A 20,985-nucleotide genomic window follows, 5' to 3' on the forward strand; every position below is an offset into this window, starting at 1 on the left:
GACTTCAACGTAGACATAAGCACACAGCCTCTTTGTTTCAAGTCATCAACTTGCACCTTACTCCTTGCAGCCCTGTGGGCAGATTCTCAATTGCCAATGGGAGAAGGCAGAGGCTGGACTGAAATCCAAGCATGGGTCTCCCACTGGAGGTGAATGGAGACCCCCGCAACCGCGGACTGTGCTGGGGGCGGGCATGAGGGTTCCTGCACCTGCTTATGCCATTTTAAAGAGACTGTAACGAAGATTTCTTGCACACAGGTGGCATATAAGGAGTCTGCAAGCATTACCTACAGAAGGACAATATTCTCCTGTAAAGCAATATGGGGATTTTTGCAATCATTGACAAAATTAGCAAAGAACAGATATACTCTGAGAAGCTCCATCTCATAAGATTACAGGCAAGTGGTAGAAAAGCCTGGACTGCTAAAGTCCTTCAACTTTCTGTAACTTCTGGCATCTTTTTCACTGCAATTGGTTACTGATCATACATACTGATTGACACTACAGCAAAAACACCACGTTAAGAAAATTATCTGCCATCAGCACTGGTTACAGGGAAATGTCATACCTGAACCAACGGCAAAATGCTTAACTGCTTAACTATTAAATGCTTAGCATACCTGAAAAGACAAAACTTTCAACTCAGTTTCTCAGCCATCACCCAAAGGCTTCCATCAGTAACATCTGGATTCCAACAGTATTCAGTAGCATGTATTGCTGATATCTGCCAGCAAAAGAAATGTTCAGCCGCCTTAAAGGGGTAAAACTGCAACAACTCATTTTACATGCAGCTATGAGGCTGCAAAATCAAGAGTGCAGTCCTAGAGGTACAACCTTCACAAGTCCCCACAAGAATGATTTATTTATTCTTTCCACTCTTCCTCTTTCTGTATCTTCAAGAGTCCTGGAAGCAGTTACAACACCCAGGCTAGTACTAATCACTGTGTTCCATGTATCATTTTCCTCCTGGTCCTTATTGCTGTGGTTCAAACACCTTTAGTTTCTCCTGAAAACCAGAGCCTGGTGAGATACACTGTTCACTGAGACCCTTTATTCCAGACTGCTGGACTCCAAGGCAAAGCCTTTAAACATAATTATTCTTAAGATTTATTTCACGTAGCAAATGCATCAAATTCTTGACTCTGATAAAAACAAAGTAACTCCCCCCAACCCAGAAGACATATACTTTCCAGAGTAAAATTTTCAGAATCGTCTTTTACCTAAAAGTCACAGAGCTAAGGCCTCTAAGTAATAAATGGCTTTTAAAAATATTATCCTTGCATATGTTTTTCTGTAAGTGGAAAAGAAAAAGGAGAAATTTGGATATAAAGAATCTGTAACATTTGTGGAAATCTGTGTTCTGTGCTCAGAAGTCAACTGGTACTTGGCACAAATACTGCTTTTTCCACCGCGAGTTCACTTTTTCTGCCTCCAAAGTAATATATTTTAGTCCTACCTACAAAAGGTACATAGAGTAAATCAAAGTTTATGTACTAGCAAAGGACATCTATTTACAGTCACTTTGTCTAATCCCTTCCCAAAGTTACTCCTAGCTGCTGAGTGAGGTCATTCTCCACTAGTTTGCAATAACCTGTTTTACATTCTGGATACTTGCCGTGAAACCTCAGAGGAGCTGGGGGATGGACAGCGAGTAAAAGCTGGATAAAAGAGACGTCTCCAGCACAAATATCTCAGATCAATTACCTATATAGATCCATTGCATCAGAAGTCTCCTGTTTCTGAACCCTTTCTAAAAGCTCCCTTGTGCACACTTCTATTGTACATTACAGTGGGATAAGTTAAAAATGGGAAGAGAAGGAAGAAGGGAGGGGAACAGAAACAAAGAATCCTAAACACAAGGAGTTTACTAAGAAAACATTCGAAGAGAGAATCACAAACATAGTAACACCTACTCTGACCAGGCTGGAATGACGGATTTCTGGTATTTGATCTAGAAATCATTGACAAGTCTTGGCTACTACAGACGACCTGAATGTGCCAAAGCCTTCTACAGCAAAACTCTCCATAGCATCAGTTGGAAAGCTTAGAGGACTAGCTCATCTTGCAGCTACAACATGTAGCTTTTAAAACTTGGAAAACATATTTTGACAAAGAAGTGTAAGGTATGGAGAGACCCCAGGACCTTGTACATAGGTTCAAGGGTTCTTTCTATTGCTTCACTGCAGAGTATTCTTGAGCACTCTTCTCTCAGTTCAGAGTTGAAATCTGTTTTCTCCTCTTTCAGACATGCTTCTATCCCCTCAACATGCTGTCAGAATTATTACTTTGACATGGAACTTCCAATGTATCACTACAGGGTTAATTTCCTTTTACTTTCTACTACCACACCAAGTGCAGAGTGCTCAGCTTGGCTCAAAGGGCATGAATAATGTACGAGGACTCCACTATGAGGACCATTAATACCTCAGAAAGGCTTCTGTGATTCTCCCACCAGTTCTCACTCACCGTATCTTTTATTTCCTTTAAATGTTACAGTGCCAGCGCTAAATCAAACTCGAAGCTCTCTCACATCCAGCACCTCCCCACCGGCAGTGCACCGACAGGCTACAGGGACTTAGGAGGCAAAGGGGGGCCGGGAGGGAACAGCCCCCACAGCCTGCCAGCTCTGCCTACCTTCACTGTGCTCTTACACCTTCCCAGCCAGACACCCCGCCGGCCCCAGCCAGTGCTGCCCAAGCAGGCAGGGGCTGTCACAGCCACGGCCCTACTCCTCTCCTCTGCTCACAATCCAAAACGCAGCGTGCAGGCTTTGGGAAAGAAGCAAGCTATCTCCCTTTGCTGTGAAGTGCTGTAAAGCAAATCCAAGTAGGCAGTTTACAGCCCATTACATTACGGCCACTAACGTCAGCTTGCATGTGGAGCAGACACCCAGCTAGGCCTAGAACTAGCAGCTCTCTGAAGGAAGCAGCCTTTCCTGCACTCCATGCTACACGCACAATGACTGACAGCATTACAAAACCAGGCCCTACACGCTGCCTGCTCCTCATTGCTCCTCAGCTTCTTTCACTTTTGCCTTCAGCAATGAAATATTACATCCTTCGTTTAACTAAATTCCTCTCATCTGTCTTTGCATTACATAAGGACTTAAAAAAAAGGCAAGAAATAGTTTTAATACTTTGAAAAAGTACTCCGCTCTTTGAAGGACAGCTGACATCCAACCGAACTATTCATCTCATAGTACAACATGGACATTGACCTTACTACGTGACCCATGTCATATTAAGTTTGGGAAAAATTGGCAATAAAGTGAGCTGTGGTGACAAGAAAAGCCAGCCAGGTGCATGCAACAGAGGGAAATGGTGTGTCTGAACATTATCGGATGAGCCACAAACTTGATACGTCACACATCTATGAAATTACGTATACTTCTTAATTGGATCATTCCAAATCAAATCAGGAAAATACAACCAGAATTACAGGAAATACTGGGATCTTGGGCAAATTGCCTTCAGTGTCTGCTCTCAGTTATGCTATCTGTAAAACACAATCGATAAATGTAACCATTAAGCAAATGCAAAATGTGATTAGTCCAATTCTTAAACAGAAAAAATTAGGCAGTGACTTGTTTGGAGTTGTGTGTCAGATATCTGCTTTGTGCTACATTACAACTATAACACAATTTCCAAATGCTGAAGAGGCTGGAAAATGGAAGCTGGAAAAACACATTACAGGCACACAAATTGAACATGGAAAATCCTTAGATTTGAATATGCACACTTATGACTGGTATCAGCTTTCCCTACATATGTAAACTGAAGTAATAAAATATGTAAAAGCAAACGGTGAGGACTTAAGGAAGAATGTCTTCACTCATAGGTATGATCCTAACACTGCATATGAAAAAGTTATCCTCTGCACTTGAATTTTTCATTACTTTGGCAAAACCCATGGCAGAAGTTTTAAGTGATGCTGCAAGTAGGCACCAAGGAGTAAGTTAAGGAAAAGATGGGAAATCACAACTATTTTCTGTGTTGATCAATTTTAAAAGAAAACGGAAGAGGAAAGGCATGAAGAGCACTAAAGAGTCAAAGACTGGCTAGGAAGAATTACTTAGAAATAGTTCAAAGCTGAGGTTTGAAATGTTTCATTTCTCATTCTATTATCATCTGTTCTGTCCTTTAGAGGGTTAACTCAAACCTTCTTCTGCAAGCTACATAAACTGAGTTCCCTGGAAGGAATCACTAGATGACTATATTGTATTAAACATTAAAAATTGTAATACAAGACATCTGCTGAAGTTATAAAAACGTCCTGTAGCTCCTTAAATGTGTAAATTTGCTTTGGTAATAATATTACCTAATGCATTTTTCCAATATCAAACACGATTGTGTGAAGTGCTTTGAAATGATAGATGCTATATAAGTGCAAAACATTAATGCAACACACCTAACTTAATTTGGACATGCTACAGTAGGATGTCTCCATTATTGAGACATCTGCTAGGAAACTGATTTGGCCAAATCACCGTGAGTGATAATGACTGCTGTTTAATCAAGACAGTATTAACATAAATTTTAACTTCTGTCAAGCAGCTTAATGGTAAATTACTGAATGTTAAACTGTCATGGAATTTTACACTCTGGTCTTTTAATAAACAACTTCTCAATTATACTAAAATGTGCAGTTTCTTCAGTGTGCACTCAGAAGGAGCTACATACAGTCTGAAGAGTTTTGAAGTCAAGCAACACAAGACTTGAAACCTTAAATTAAACTTTCAATTTTAAAAAGGTTCAGCACTGGAATGGTCTTCATTTTTGAACTAAATATGAGAACTAACAAGAACAGTACATCCAGATGCATTTATAACTAGAAATTAATCAATATTTTAATTAATTTCTGCCTTTGCACACATACGACATTTGTGGCTTGGATGCTTAACCTTGAACAGCTTTTTACATTTTACACAGTTAAGAATCAGTGAATTTCTGGCCCTAGTACTGTAAAGATGGCTATAAACATTGTGCCTTTCCAAGACAACCTCAGATTATGTGGTTTTATCCATTACTCATTAATGTTGCTAAGCAATGCATCAACTTACTATTCTTTCTGAGAGAAACAGAAAATTTCCGGCATCCTTACTCAAAACTACTAGGAACTAAAACACTAATGGTGGTGAGCCTCCACACTATGACATCAAGCTGAGGCCTTTACTGTGTAAAAGCCTAACAATGACAGATACTGCCTTAGTTATTCACTCTTAAAGGAAGGGAAATCCCAGAATCCAATATTAATTATATAATTGGCTTGCCTGAATTTTAAATGAAACATAATTTTAAATTATTCCACAAGTTACTCAGTTAGTGAGTTTGTTACAAGCAGAATAGCGCTTATTACAACACTCCTGAGAACATGCACATCCCTAAGAAAGGGAAGAGAAATAAAGGAGACAAAAAACGTCACAGACAGCAGCTCAGCACCACAAATCATATGTTCTGCATGAAAGGATGATGGTTCAGTTCTAAGGACAAGCATTCTAAGAAAGGAGCAAACTAAAGAAAAATGAAAAATAAAGCGACTGTATTTAGGTTTCCATAAAGCACCCATATAAGAGACTACTTTCTTAACTACGGGTGAAAAAAGCCTACCCCAGCAAGATGTTGGTATCAAACCATATGCTGCTTCTGTTCTCACTCACCTTTAAACAATAACAACAAGAGGCAATTAACTGATCTATGGAAATATTTTATAAACTGAAAGCTCCTTAGTCTTCCAGGCAGCAGAAAACGTTGAGACTGGTATGCGTACTTGAGTTTGGAAGGAAGTGCTGTGCTACCCACAGGAAGTATCATGCCTTAACATAGGAAAAAAGAGAGCATAACATTTCTTTCCTATTTCAGAGGAGCAATTAAACACAACACTTCCCCTCCCTACAATGCTAGGATAAACACTAGATTAGGTTTCTTATTGTGACATGAACACACAAGGTGTCTGTGAGCAGAAGAACATACATCTGGTTTTGTACTGTGCATGAACACATGCATGAACTGGACATGGGTCCTACATGACTACAAGAACACGTGCAAAGGGCTAAAATGATCATTGCTAAGGTCACAGTCCCAGGCCTTTCATTCACAGAGCTTAGAAAGAGCCAACATTTTCAACATGTTCACTTTATTAAGGCTGAAACCCATAATTAAGTAGGACTCATTCTTTCCACTGTCACTTCATAATCACACCACTCCACCAACAGTCACTCTCTCCCAATCCCACTCCTCCCACTCTTGATCTGTGCCAGCTGAAATCACGACAGAGGACAAGAAGGCCAAGCTTTTCCACAGGTCTAATTCTCAAAGCAACAGCCACCTTTAGAGGAAAGAGAAAAAAATACAGAAAGTGTGCTGTTGCTGTGGAAACAAGGCTCAAAAATACTACTAATAGATCAAGCAGCTCTCAGAGGATCAAGCACACTAGCGAACAGTTACTGGAACTTCCTTCAGCACACAGGAATGGTTACAACAGGGAACAGTCAGCCCAGATGTCTCCATCATTTCCCCTCTTTTAGGGGGTCTGCGCCAGCTTTTTGAGTGAGTCACTCCCTACACTCGGTGAGGAAAGGTATCTTGTTTTTGAAAACATTTACTATCACATGAAGGCCTTAAACTGGAAAGAGGATTGTACAGCTTGCTTAAATTCTTGATAGATGTATTAATACAGAATCTAGGACAGGGTGTTTAAAGGAGGGCTGCTGTAGTTCATGGGCCTGCCCCAAGAGTTTACATGCTGAATTCAGAACCAATGCTGGTAAATGGTAAAAGAGAAAATTAACCTACATTCTAGCAGAGTTCTTCGGTTCCTTATTCCCTAAAAGGTGAGAAAGGAATAAATAGAATGTGATCATGTAACTAAAGACTGCATGATGATTAACACACAAAAATGAATCAAGGCCACATAGACAACATCAACATCAGATTGCTCTAACTTCTGAATGACTTGACTTTAAAACCATTCTTGTGCATAAATCTTGTTTTGTTCCTCTCTCTATTCCCTTTGAGATCCCTTAACTACATAACTTGTTCACACCCAGAACTACACAGGCTCATACCAGCTCATATAGTTTAATACCAACCAGTGAGATAGAACACCGTAGTTAAACACTGTATTAACGAGAACATCACATACATAAAGCCAGCTCCAGGTTTTCAGGACAAAAAGAATTGCCGAGTGTGAACATTATAACTCCTCATACTATCAAAGATCAGGTAAAACCAACAACCAGTAGCTATTTGACACTCTGAAACGCTGATTTTGCTAAGACATTTTAAATGTCAGACAGCGATGGCAGGGGATTCTAGCAGGTTATAAATTTGTTTAGCTTAGCAATGCTACAGTGCTACCAGGCATTAATTCCCCCAACTCTGAGTCTTCTACCCTTCCTTCTTATCCCCACAAAACATCTCATATTAAAAGAAACTAGACATTGGCAAGCTAGAAGAATGATTTATTTTACAAGGGTGTTGTGAAGCTTAATTCATGTTTGTAAAGCCCTTTGTATTGTGCCTTTCATCTACTGTGGGAACCTCACAGTATTATCAATAAGGTCTTTTCTACAGTAGAAAGGCTTTGCTAAAATAACTATACTAGCAAATCTGCCTAGTGAGATGTGGTTTACACAGGCAAAAAGGTTATTTTGCCAGAACAGCTAATACAAATTCCCTAAAATGCTGCACTGGCAGCAGCACATTTTTGGTAGTATCTAACTAGATAGGATATTTTATGGCAACTAAGTTTAATTTCTGCAGCATCTTAACAAAACACAATTATGCTGGAAACACCTTGAAGAGTAACTCTCATCAGCATATTTTGGAGACTGCAGATAAAGGATGTGCATTTACTACTTTCATAATACAAATTCTCTGCATTTGTTTATTCATGTGAATTAGCCAGAAGTAACAGAGCCCTCTGTAAAGAGATCCCCTTAGCAGCAAATGCATTAAGATAAAGCCTTGGTCAGATATATTCTGCCAAACAGAAAAGAATGGAATGTTAACGATGCTGGAATGAATGCCTAGAAATGACTTTTATGACTGCAAAGAACACAGATTGTGGTACAAGAAACTAGCACGTGTCAATCATTTTTAAATGTGCTATTATTCTTCTTATTTTCTATTCAAAACTCCAGCTTTCTCACTCAAGTTTAGAGCAACATCAAATAGCCAACTGTTATTTGTCTTGTAACAAAGGTGGAGATATGCCATCACACCAGGTTCCCAAATGACTAGTTGCTGTTTTCTTTCTAGTTGTGTTTAGTCTTATCCTGACCTGTTTACAGGAGCCTGTGGCTACCAGCAGTAGTGCATTTACATTCTGCCTTGCAGTGTTTCCACATCTTGCTAGAAGTCTGTAGCAATTCTTAACACCTAATGGCTTGCTTACACAGGGAAAGGAAGCTCACCTGTCTTGTCCCTGGAAGGCAATTCTTCCATAGATAGCTGCATTTGTTTTCGATGGATGTCTCTACATACCCATCTGCGGTAGCATAGTTTTTGAAAACCTACATGCACCATGGTGTAACACTATACAGAGCCATACCTCAAATCTGTGGATGGTCACAAATTAGCTAAATATTTTCCCACAAACTGATTCAGGTCAGACATCCTTGGACCTGGAACAGAACTCAAAATTCAAATACAGAAATTGCCACAGTTAAGAAAAGTAAGATTCTTAACAACATGGAAAATCTGTTTTCCATATGAAAGATGTTTTCATTACCAAAATGTAAGCAGGTGTATTCAGTTGCTTTCCGTTGAAAGGTAAAGCTAAATCTACTTTAAAGCAAAACTAAACATGAAACTCCATCTTCTCTGCTATTAAGACAAATTAGAAAAACAGTATCTACAGTAAATTAATCAGTAAGGTATTATTTACCGAAATAGCACTGTAGAATCCACAGCCCACGTACCAGATCTACTCGATGTGTTGTTTTATAACACCTAAGAATTATTTATGTGACCTCTCAAACAATAAGCATAGTAAAAATTATTATTTTGTGTTACACATTTATCCAGAACCTTTACTCATTCACTGATGTACCTGTCTATACTATATGCAGAATGGCACTAACCTAAAAAAAAAAAAACTTTTTTCATTTTAAGCCTGGGCCAGAACTGAGAAGGTTCAAATGAGAGCCAAAGTACATGAAATGTTTTGCAGATTTGCTAAGCTGTAGAACAATGCTGTAGTACTAAGGGCCGGGCTTTCCTGCTATCAGTTAAGAAGCCCTTTATTGCCATGAGAGCATAAAAAAATCATAGAATCATAGAATATCCCGAGTTGGAAGGGACCCGTAAGGTTCATCAAGTCCAACTCCTGGCACCGCACAGGTCTGCCCAAAAGTTTAGACCATGTGACTAAGTGCACAGTCCAATCGCTTCTTAAATTCAGACAGGCTTGGTGCAGTGACTACTTCACTGGGGAGCCTGTTCCAGTGTGCAACCACCCTCTCGGTGAAGAACCTCCTCCTGATGTCCAGCCTAAACTTCCCCTGCCTCACCTTAACGCTGTTCCCGCAGGTCCTATCACTGGTGATAACAGAGAATAGGTCACCTGCCTCTCCACTCCCCCTCGCGAGGAAGTTGTAGACCGCGATGAGGTCCCCCCTCAGCCTCTTCTCCAGGCTGAACAGGCCCAGTGACCTCAGCCACTCCTCATATGTCTTCCCCTCTAGGCCCTTCACCATCTTCGTTGCCCTCCTCTGGACGCTCTCCAACAGTTTAATGTCCTTTTTGTACTGTGGTGCCCAGAACTGCACACAGTACTCGAGGTGAGGCCGGACCAGCGCAGAGTAGAGCGGGACAATCACCTCCCTTGACCGACTAGCGATGCCGTGCTTGATGCACCCCAGGATACGGTTGGCCCTCCTGGCTGCCAGGGCACACTGCTGGCTCACATTCAACTTGTTGTCAACCACAACACCCAGATCCCTCCCTGCAGGGCTGCTCTCCAGCGTCTCGTCACCCAGTCTGTACGTATAGCCAGGGTTGCCCCGTCCCAGGTGCAGGACCCGGCACTTGCTTTTGTTAAACTTCATGTGGTTGGTGATCGCCCAGCTCTCCAATCTGTCCAGATCTCTCTGCAAGGCCCTTCCACCCTCATCTGAGTCCACAACTCCTCCAAGTTTGGTGTCGTCGGCAAATTTGCTCAGAACACCTTCTAGTCCTACATCCAAATCATTTATAAAAACATTGAAGAGGACTGGCCCTAAAATGTAGCCTTGAGGGACCCCACTAGTGACCATCTGCCAGCCAGATGTGGCCCCATTTACCACAACCCTTTGAGCCCTGCCTGTCAGCCAATTGCTCACCCATCGTATGATGTTTTTGTTAAGTTGTATGCTGGACATTTTGTCCAGTAGGATCCTGTGGGAAACCGTGTCAAAAGCTTTGCTGAAGTCCAAAAAGATCACGTCAGCTGGTTTCCCTTGATCGACTAGATGGGTGATCTTATCATAAAAGGAAATCAAATTTGTTAGGCAGGACCTACCCCTCATGAATCCATGTTGGCTGTGACCAATGACTGCATTGTCCCCCAGGTGCGCTTCAATAACTTCAAGGATCATCTTCTCCATAATTTTACCAGGCACTGACATGAGACTGACAGGCCTGTAATTGCTAGGGTCTTCTTTCTTACCCTTCTTGAAAAGTGGCACAACATTTGCCAGCTTCCAGTCTACTGGGACCTCTCCAGATTCCCAAGATCGTTGAAAAATAATTGAGAGAGGTCCCGCGATGATGTCAGCCAGCTCTTTGAGCACCCTGGGATGAATCCCATCTGGACGCATGGACTTGTATGGATCCAGGTGGAGCAGCAAATCCCGCACATGTTCAGGGTCGGTTGGGAGTTTGTCATTCCCACCGTCATGGTCCTCCCCCTCAGGGCACCCAGGGTCCCGGAGCCCATCATCAGTGTTGAAGACAGAGAAGAAGAAGGCATTAAACATCTCTGCTTTGCCTATGTCATTGCCTGTGAGGAGACCTTCCCCATCAAGTATCGGACCTATGTTTTCTTTGGTTCTCCTTTTTCTGTTCACATATCTAAAAAAACCTTTTTTATTGTCTCCCACAGACATGGCCAGCTTCAACTCTAGTTGAGCTTTGGCCACACAAATTTTCTCCCTACAAACACGAACAGCATCCCTGTATTCCTTCCTCGTCGCCTGACCCTCCTTCCAGCAGCCATACACTTTCTTTTTTCGCCTAAGCTCCAGTAGAAGATACCTGGTCAGCCAGGCCGGCCTTCTGCCCTGCCTGCCTGCCTTCCGTTATTTTGGAATTGCCTGATCTTGTGCTTTTAGGAGGCAGTGCTTAAAGATTGACCAGCACTGATGGACACCAATGCCTTCAAAAGCAGTTTCCCAGGGGACCTTGCTGACTAGTTCCCTGAGCAGCCTGAAGTCTGCTTTCCCCATATCCAGTGCTGAAGTTTTGGTGGCAGTTTTCCTTCTGTCACCATAAATTCTAAACTCAACCACTTCATGGTCACTGTGACTGAGACGGCCGCCAATTGCCACGTCCCTCACGTCCCTCTCTGTTCTCCAACAACAGATCTAGGAGGACACCTTTCTTAGTTGGCTCCCTTAGCACCTGCACCACGAAGTTATCATCTAGGTGCTTTATGAACCTCCTGGACTTGCACATGTCAGCTGTGTGGTGATCCCAGTTGACGTCTGGCAAGTTGAAATCCCCCATAAGGACAAGGGAGTTGATCTTGATGCATCTCTTAGTTCTGCAAAGAATAATTCATCGGCTTTGTCGTCCTGGCCAGGCGGTCTGTAATAGACTCCCACAACGACATCCCCTTTATTTGTTCGTCCCTTAATCCTTACCCAGAGGCTCTCAACTTTGCCATCGCCAACTTGAAGTTCCACAAAGTCCAGACCATGCTTCATATACATCGCCACCCAGCCACCTCGCCTGCCCTGCCTGTCCCTCCTGAAGAGCCTGTAACCATCTATTGCAACACACCAGCCACAGGACTCATCCCACCAGGTTTCACTTATGCCGATGATGTCGTAGCTGTGGGACTGGGCCAAGACTTCTAGCTCATCCATTTTATTCCTCATACTGCGTGCATTTGTGTAGAAGCACTTCAAATGCGCCTCCCTACATGCAGCACCTTGTGGAGCTGACCGAAGGACCTCACTAACACACAGTCCCTCTGATTCTAGCGCACCATCCCTTAGCTCATCACCGGCGTGCCTGGTTTTATCCCCTTCCCCCTTCGACTCTAGTTTAAAGCCCTATCTATCAGCCCTGCCAACTCCTGAGCAAAAAAGCTGGATCGTGTTTCCTTTTCCCACTTGTATACGTTTTGCATGTAAGCAGCTGCTCCTGATCAATTGAGACTTAGATATTAACACTTTAAATGACATGAAAAATTATGTCACAGCCCACTTTCAAAACTATAAAGATGTTCCCACTAGCTCAACACCATAGGCCAGACCATACCCCATTTGCTCTACCTACAGCATACCAGCCATGTACCCTTCCATCTTCCATGGCATCCTCCCCTGATACCACCAGAAGGTTTACGTGAAGATCAAGGGCAGAATAAGGTATTAGACATTAACTACACTTCCAGCTGGAGAAGTTCATTCTTGCCTTTGGAATACTCAGCAGAAGAACTTTACCACCTTTAAAAATAAGGCTGTCCTGCCCCACCGCTTCTTCCCCCATTCCAGCCACTTCTTTGTTTTAGCTCCTTCCCTCTCTTACTGCCTCCTTATCCCTGCTTCACTATCATCCTGCTTTGGCTTCTGATCATGCTGACTGATCCTTTGGTTTCTTCCCAGGAACAGAAGCTGACAGGGAATTTGCAAGCTTCATTGTATGTTTCTGTATGCCCTGAGTTCTCACTACACAGAACTGCTCCCTTGCTAGCATGTCATGGCACTAAACTTTAGCTAAAACATTGCAGAAAAAGGCTAAGAGCAAGTATGTGGAGGCATAGGCCTCAGGCTGACCCTGGCGGAAGGTCACCTACTGAGAAACGTCCCTCCACCACTGACAAAGATATCCCACTTTCGTCATTCTCAAGTTCAAGTACACTTCAAGGCTAACTTTGTTTCTTCCATTTGCGTTTGTTAGAAAAGGCATACACTCTCAGGCTGAGGTTTTGTTTTTGTATTTTGTGGTTTTGTTGTTGTTGTTGTTGTGGTTGTTCTTTTCTTAAGTTTTAAAACTGCTCCTAAGTTTCTGTAGGGGTAGAAAGGAAATTTCCTGGGTCGAAAGGACAGTTATTTGGCATTAACAGCTGTACTGTTCTACACTGAAGCATGAAGCTGCACCATAAAAGAAATGCAATTACAAGACGAGGAGCCCGCTTCTACTCACAGAGACAACTGAAGCAGCCCTGAATGGCAGGGGAAGGCTGAGGCTGCACGTTCTCAGCAAGACCTCACAAATAAGCTCAAGGTGTTACTTTTAACCTTTGATATCCTTCATGATTTAGGTCCTGAACCACTAAGATCAGGAGAGTCTAAGATAGGTTAAAGATTTAGCTACTGAAGAGCATTTACATTTCAATGATGAACTTCCTACTTCTAAAAGAATGGAGATGCACTGACTTTCAGAGCCTGCTAGGACTTATATACTCAACCTTTATGGGGATGATGGGAGGAAGGATCAATACTGAGGAACAGAAGATTTAGCTGTTAGACAGACAGTTTTATAGCTCCCAAATCATCTATATAGATGAAGTATACACCTATAGCTAACTGCACCTAGGGACATTTATGGTAAAGAAACAACACAATTTAGAAGAAAAAATACACAGAATAGAAGATGAACTAATTTTGCACAGAGCACTGCAGTACAACCAAAAATCCAGAATTTCTCACATGGCTAAAAAAAAAAAAAAAAAGCCCACCACAGATACATACACTATTTCTTTGAATGTAAAATGCAGGCTTCAAATGCACCTACTTTGCAAACTCACATCTTCACATGTTTATGAAGGCAGCGTATCAGTCTCTGCTTACATACAAGGTATTTAAGACAAATCATCAGTCCTAATTGAGGAAAATTATACATACAATATTTTGAAAACTACTTGTTTTTTGGCCTCTCAAAAACAGCACTGGAATTCCAAATAGCCTTCACCTGTTAAACACCAGCACACTTGCATGCAGTTTTGTAATTTCTTTCACAAAGGAAAAGAGCAGTCACTTCATGGCTGAAAACTGGTCAGAAAAAATATCACCTTACGACTGACCATGCAAAACACTTTAAATGCAGGTGCATCCGTTGACAAAATATTAGCACTCCTAACACTGCATATCCTCAAACTTTTTATTCAAAAACAATTCTTTCATAAGGTTTCCTTGAAAAAGTTGCAAAACAACCAGAACAAAATTGTATGATGTGTGTCACATTGCTCCTGTCTTTCCAGGATATGTGTGAGAGCCAATATCTCATGCAAGAGTACAGAAGGGTAGCTCCAAACCAGTAAACAAACCCACTGTCTGAAAATCTGTAATGTGATCTTATAATAGCTGATCCTGAATTAATTTTAGAGTCCTAAGATTTGAAGAGGTGAAGGAAAAAAGTCAGTGCTGGGTAAGTTTCACATAATCATCTGAATGCCTCTATTGTTTCTTCGCCATGCTAAACTTTGCTTGGTCGTTGTTTTCATCTTTCCTTTTAAAATAGCCTCCTGCAGCTCTAAGCTAAATATCTTCCTGGAGCTTCTATGTGACAGCTGCAGTATCTTAGCCATCTGTTTAATTTATATTTGCTAATGCAGCTCCTGCTGTTTTCAACTGACAGCTTTTTTCTCTCTTATTACCCCCGCACGGGAAATCACTGCACTTGCCAAAGTTTCTCTGTAGTCTCAGATGTCAAATCAAGTCTGGTGACAAAAGGTGATGAATGAGGCCCCTGTGCATCTCTCTTTTGTTTTATTACAACTTTGAAAATTGAAAAAAAAAAGGAAAAAAAAAAAGAAAAAAAAAAAGAAAAGAAAGGAAGTGGTACAGAAACAAAGAGGAAGACAGTAAAGGAAAATCATACTCCCTTCCTCTCAATATGACAATTCTGTGGGAAGGTTGAGGCTGGAGGATCTCCAAGATACTCTAAGAAGCAGAATATCCGTTCCTTATCCGTTCACTAAAGCCACGCATGATTCAATTTCTTCAGTGATCTATGCCCACCTACCAAGCTAAGGGTTTGGCCACTGACCACTGACCTTCGCTCAGTTGCAACCAACATGCCTCCTACTTTTTCTGGAGCACTCTGCAGCTCAGACGTTTTCACAAATCAAGGGGAAGTGGTGGAGCACCAAAGCCCACATCGCAATGCCATTAGTTAGTGCCATCCTCTAAAGCCTCCTGAAGGAAGGTGCTGGGGCTGCACACTGTGCTACTAAGAGACACTGGGTAAAGACACAAACCTGGTTCCTGAAACAGTAGCCAGACAGCCTTATATGGCAAGCACTGATGTTACTATCCCTGTAACTCTCCTAGAGCATGGTAACAAGATTAAAGAGTGTAGCCCTGCTGAAAAGTGACATCAGGTTTAACATAAAACTTTGAAATTTAACATAGATAACCCTGTGCTGCTTAAAACCCTATTAGCTGAATCACAGCGAACTCTGCAGTCCCTGTCCCAGGTTATGCAACACCACACAAAGTGGTGACTAGCCCCAACCCAGAAACATTAATCACAAAGAGCTGCACATATCAAGAAAAATATCAACTAAAAATCACCTCAAGGATAATACAGGCCTGAAAACCTGAAGAGTCACTATTCATCTTCAGTTGATTAATTGTACTTTATAGCATTTCATAAATAACACTCAAGAAAGCATAAAGTATTAAACTATATAAACGTAGAAACAGATTAATGTCCTGAGTCGAAGAAAATTATTATGACTTTTATCAACATACTGAACCAAAGACCCACAGAATAGGAATTCTGTCCCTCGTCTACTACACTACCTAGGCCAAAATTATCCTTTATAGCAATTCTTCCTTACCTCAAGAAGTGTGTGTGCAGTCTGAAAAAGACCTGTGTAGATGCAGACTGAGCGAAGCTGTGTTATACCAGATGCAGACTGAGCAAAAACACCAACCTAGGGAGACAGAAGAAGTTTTGTATAAATATGCGTACCTGATGGTGTAAGGCGCAACAACATTTTCTGAACTGGAAACATTCTCTGGCTAGGGCATCTGATCCGCTTCAATACCTGAATTACTGCAGTTTCCAGTTCAGGAAATTACAGTAAAGTAATTCTGACTCTAGTGCTTTGACTTTAATCCACTTTTGCATGCTTGCTAGAATGCCCCTTCGTGACTCTTTTGGCCAGAAAGGAATAGGAATAACTGAACTGACCAGAAATTACCCAAAGCTGCAAACATAAAGATTAAACAAGAACTGTAAATTAAGCACACTGGCCTATTTATTTCTTATTCAGCCAGATTTTTGTTTTCCTTCTTCTTTCCGGGTTAATAAGAGTTATATCCCAAGCTCCTGAAGGAAAAAGGAGCCTCTACCACGTGCCACTGCTCAGCCTGGTACACCCTACTGTAACTGTTAAACAGAAAGGCTAAGCTGGGGACTGGGAAGACCACGTACTTCCCACTGAAAAGAGAAAACCAGCAAACAGTGAGGTGCTCTCCAAGGCGACCAGAAGATGTCTTGCCCAACGTGACACTTTACTTCCTAAGACCTGGCTTAACAAATTTTTCAAAACCACATACAGGAAACAAAAAATTTGGTGTAAGAAGGCAACAGATTTTACAGCTATCAAAGGGGGTTAATTTTTTCTTTGTCAACTACCACAGCCCAAGGACAGACCAATATTTTTCTACCCATTAGCAGCAAACACAAGTAAATATTAGCATTGCTTCCCACGGAAGGTTACATTACAGTAGGTACTCTCTCCACTCACATCTCCTTTTGTACATCTTTTCACAATCTGACAACAAAAACTTATTCTACTCTGCAAGGTGAAAAAAACTGACACTTTTTACCAGAAAAAAAATAAATCTGCTTTATTGTTCACAAAATTCCTCTGTTACCCAACTTCCTAGCACATGCAAACCATGCAGGCCTGTAGATGTTGCTTGAAACAAAAAATAAAAAAGTGCCTTTGCTGTTCATACTACAGAGATAGATTTCACTAAGAAAAACATACATCAAACTGGGTAAGTTTGTTTTTAGGAAGAAAGGCATTATCCAAGGGTAAATGAATATTGCAGCAGAGACAGGCCCAGGATTATCTGCCCTCTCCATCCTTGCCATAAATGTTCTGAACGCTGAACATGCCATCAGAAAACATCTGAACTAAACACTTTGTTCTTAGCCTGGTCAGACTTCGCTTTAACCAAGCGTTAACAAACTAAGTCAGCTCTCTACTACCCAGGATAATGGGAGACAGGAACACCCAAATAATGAAAAAGCCCTGACCACACAAACCCAGCTGCACAGAGGCTACAGCCCAGAATCTGTGCACCATGCTTTCCAGTGCTCCAGGTTCTGGGAGGTCTCTTACCTGAGGTACAGGGTCAGCCCCACAACAAAACCCAGCTAGCAAACCTCTCAAAGCAGAAAGGGTCACAGTGCAGGTAACGTGTTACTCTTTCATCAGCTCCACGTCTCTATGTCTTGCAGAGCCTGAACTTCAGCCCAAGGCTGCAAGCTGTGGATCCTGACTGGCTCCTGAATGCCCAGCCCATTCAAATCCTGCTTCCCAGTGGCCCGTGCTCTGGGAGCACAATGCAGAGACATCAGCGGTGGCTCTGAATAAAGCTGGCAAAGGTTCAGCAGGTCAATTAGCTCGGGGTGTAAGCCATGTAGGAACAGATGCACCACTTCCAGGTCCGAGCATGGGGTCTGTGCATGGATAACCTGCAACCTGAATTTTCTACCCAGAGAAATTAAAGCCTTTGCTGTAAAAAATAAATGGAGAAAAGGCCAATTTAAGTCCCTACACAGTAATTCTGAGGTCAAAAATGAACCTGTCATGCTTACAAAGGCAATCTGCAACATCCCCCTTACATTGTTTAAAGTCCTTTCCTCTCAAGTTCTGCCCGTGTGCATTCCTCTTCACTTCCCAGTATCCTCAGGCATTCCCCAAGTGCCACTTCTGCAAAGAGTATACAGATGAGAGCCTCAAGGAAATCAGACCTGACTTTGTAGTATCTCCAATATATGCAAGTAGTAATATACTTAGCTAAGAATAATAGTCCATATATATACATATATACAGCATTTCAAACCCAAAGCATTACAGACCTTAATACTTACTACCATGAACCTTTACTCTAAGCTCCAACAAACAGGTCATAGTCTTCCTCAAAAAGGCAATGCTAGTTCGTTTTCAGCACAGAGGCAATAGCTTTCAACAAATCCCAAAGAATTTAGAAGTTTCACTTGCCAAAAAATGAAGTTCTATTGTTCATCTGCACTTTAGTTGCTCAGATTTAAAATGAAGGGGCAAGTACAGCTGCTCACAGTTGATAAGGCCTTCTGCTACTGGTACTATTTATAAACAACATCCAGAGTAAGAAACCCATGTACTCTAAAAAACTGAAATAACTGTTGGATAAAACAGAAATGGGAAGATGGGACTAGAAGCCATCTTCTTTACTGGATAAATCTCTTCCCTATAAGAAAGAGCCCATTTTGGTGAAGGTAGTAAAAGATCCATACTCTCTCTGAAGATCAGCCACCAAAGCAGAGAATCTCAAAAACAGTTTCTAATTCAGTACATGATGGCAGCTCCTAACTGTATCTTCTGGGTTCTCATGTGAACGCTGGGGCAAGCACCTCTGCCAAGCCACTAATGCCTTTTGCCTGAGGTCACTGACACGCTGTTCTGTGTACAGGCTGCTGCTGCTGCCCAGGAGCGGAGGTATGGCAGGATGACGTATGGGAGCATAGCTTTAGTGCTTGTAATTAACCTCACACGATGCCTTATTTGTGGGGTTGTAAAGCATAGATGGAAACACAAGCTTAAGGTCCCAGGAAGGAGCTCTGCAATAATAAGGAGCAGGTCATGTGGCATACGGGGCAAAAGAGAGCAAAAATGAGAGAAGAAAAGAGAGAGGAGGATGGAACTGCAGCGTGCTTCTGCCTATGCCCATGCCAGCTTGGCCCAGAGCTGATGTTACTCCTGCAGATGATGCTCAGCCCGACTGAGTCTGAAAACCCCAGCATAAGAGGACATCACAGCTCACATGTACACAGTTATTATGCTACACTGAGATACTGCTTATAGAAGAAGAAACTGCAGCTTGTCCTGTACATATCTGCAAGACGCTATTGCTCAGTGCTCAGTCAGGTGCCCGAAGCATATTACAGAGGAGTGATAATAGGGTCAGGGTACAGTTTCACAAGTGGCTACCAGCAAAAAAGGTCAACCCACATCCCTTGCTATTTACAGCACGCTGATCCAAATAAGTGATCCACCAAAAAATGATTACCAGTCAGTCAGATTTATGAGCCGACAGAATGCACCCTCCAGCTGCCTGATTGCAGGAACTGAAGCGAGACAGAAATGCCACAACTGTGGGAGACGAGAGCAACACTGACCTTTCCAGGAGAAGCACGGTCTGAGATCACCTTTCACAAAACAACACCTTTATTGTACAAACGAGAGGGGAAGACAGGGAATACAAAGGCTGGCTAGAGAATGTCCTAGACCGTTAGACCATATTCTCCCCAAGCTACTTGTTTTGTGGGGAAATTCTTGACTTGGACATGCATTTTATTGACTTTGTGACCTCTTGTTTCTTCTACAATGTTGCTCTGCTACAAAAAATGATAAGTTTTAAATAAAACAGAAGAAAATATCATTTTCAGTTATCCCTTTCCCTACTTCCATCCTTTTGCTCTACTATCAAATCCAGTCACTGTAAAAGTCCCGTGTTCCAGCTAGGGAAAAGCAAAATACAGCCAACAAATGATAACCAGACTGGGCAGCAAGGGATGTAGGGAACACATTGGTATCGAGTGCTACAGCTCTGGAATAAGACTAAAGGGTAGGATTTCACAGGGACAAACCCGAAACAGCCTGTGACTGGCCTAGAGGCACACGCTGTACAACTCTATCTGGTTACAAGGGGCATCCCTCACGCTGCACCCAAATCTGACTCCACCCCTCACTAGCCTGCTGTTCCCAGTCTTCACAGTAATCTGCCATCAAACACCTATTCAGAAATCTGAAGTTAGAAGGAACGGTATTTATGTTCCCACTTCTTGTTGTGCTTCCCGTGCTATATTCTGGTTTACAGTTTTTCATTTCGATTTTGTGTTCAGGCAAATTTGGGCAAGACAACAGCAACTTCAGTTGCTGTGCATCATGTAAAAAGAACAAAACAAAAATGCTCAGCTCTGAGAATCCAGTGTTCTGCATCTACAGATAATGCAAACGCCAATACTACATGCATGATGTTTAGGCACAAAATCAGTCTCAGACACTGATCAAGGTGATTTTAAGTATAAAGCATGCAACAGAGTGACTGGGATAAGGACTACACACAAACACAGAGTACCTGAAATTGCCATGTTTTTCCAGTCAAACCCTCACGAGTGTTTACCAATGACTCCAATCTCCCCATCCCAGATGAGCAGCCACACTGCACACCTGAATCTTTTAACTAGCAGCCACATGGTTTGTAGAGCAGCAGCTTTGCCAGGTGAGGGGAAATGATCTCCTGTTGTGCTGACCTAGCACAGAAACGTTTTGTCTCGGCTGGAAATCGTTCTTACATAACCAGTGCTCTCAATACACTAGAAAATAGCTTAGATACCTGGTATCACAGATTTTAATATTCTCACTATGGTTATGGCATCAAAATCCCCACTGCCTCTCATTCCTCACACACTTAATACGTTGATTGAACTATACACCTGTAATTCAGTTTACATTTTACAGGAGGCAAAAGGTAGAGAGATTCCAGTAAATGACACTTGAGATAACAGAATGAATGACTGGAGAGCACAGCACTCATTCTTTGCGTACAGA

General features: G+C 42.0%; 1 protein-coding gene across 2 annotated transcripts in view; it reads right to left on the reverse strand.

Annotated features, from left to right (window-relative positions):
* NDST2 (N-deacetylase and N-sulfotransferase 2) overlaps positions 1–20,985 on the reverse strand; it is a 135,399-nt gene that overhangs the window by 69,047 nt on the left and 45,367 nt on the right. For both annotated transcript variants that reach the window (XM_040564463.1, XM_040564468.1), the window contains exon 3: positions 15,991–16,086. The gene's annotated coding sequence lies outside the window, so the exon portion shown is untranslated. The remainder of the gene's footprint in view (positions 1–15,990; positions 16,087–20,985) is intronic.

Source organism: Cygnus olor, chromosome 7 (assembly GCF_009769625.2).
Source record: "Cygnus olor isolate bCygOlo1 chromosome 7, bCygOlo1.pri.v2, whole genome shotgun sequence".
Taxonomy (NCBI): Eukaryota; Metazoa; Chordata; class Aves; order Anseriformes; family Anatidae; genus Cygnus; species Cygnus olor.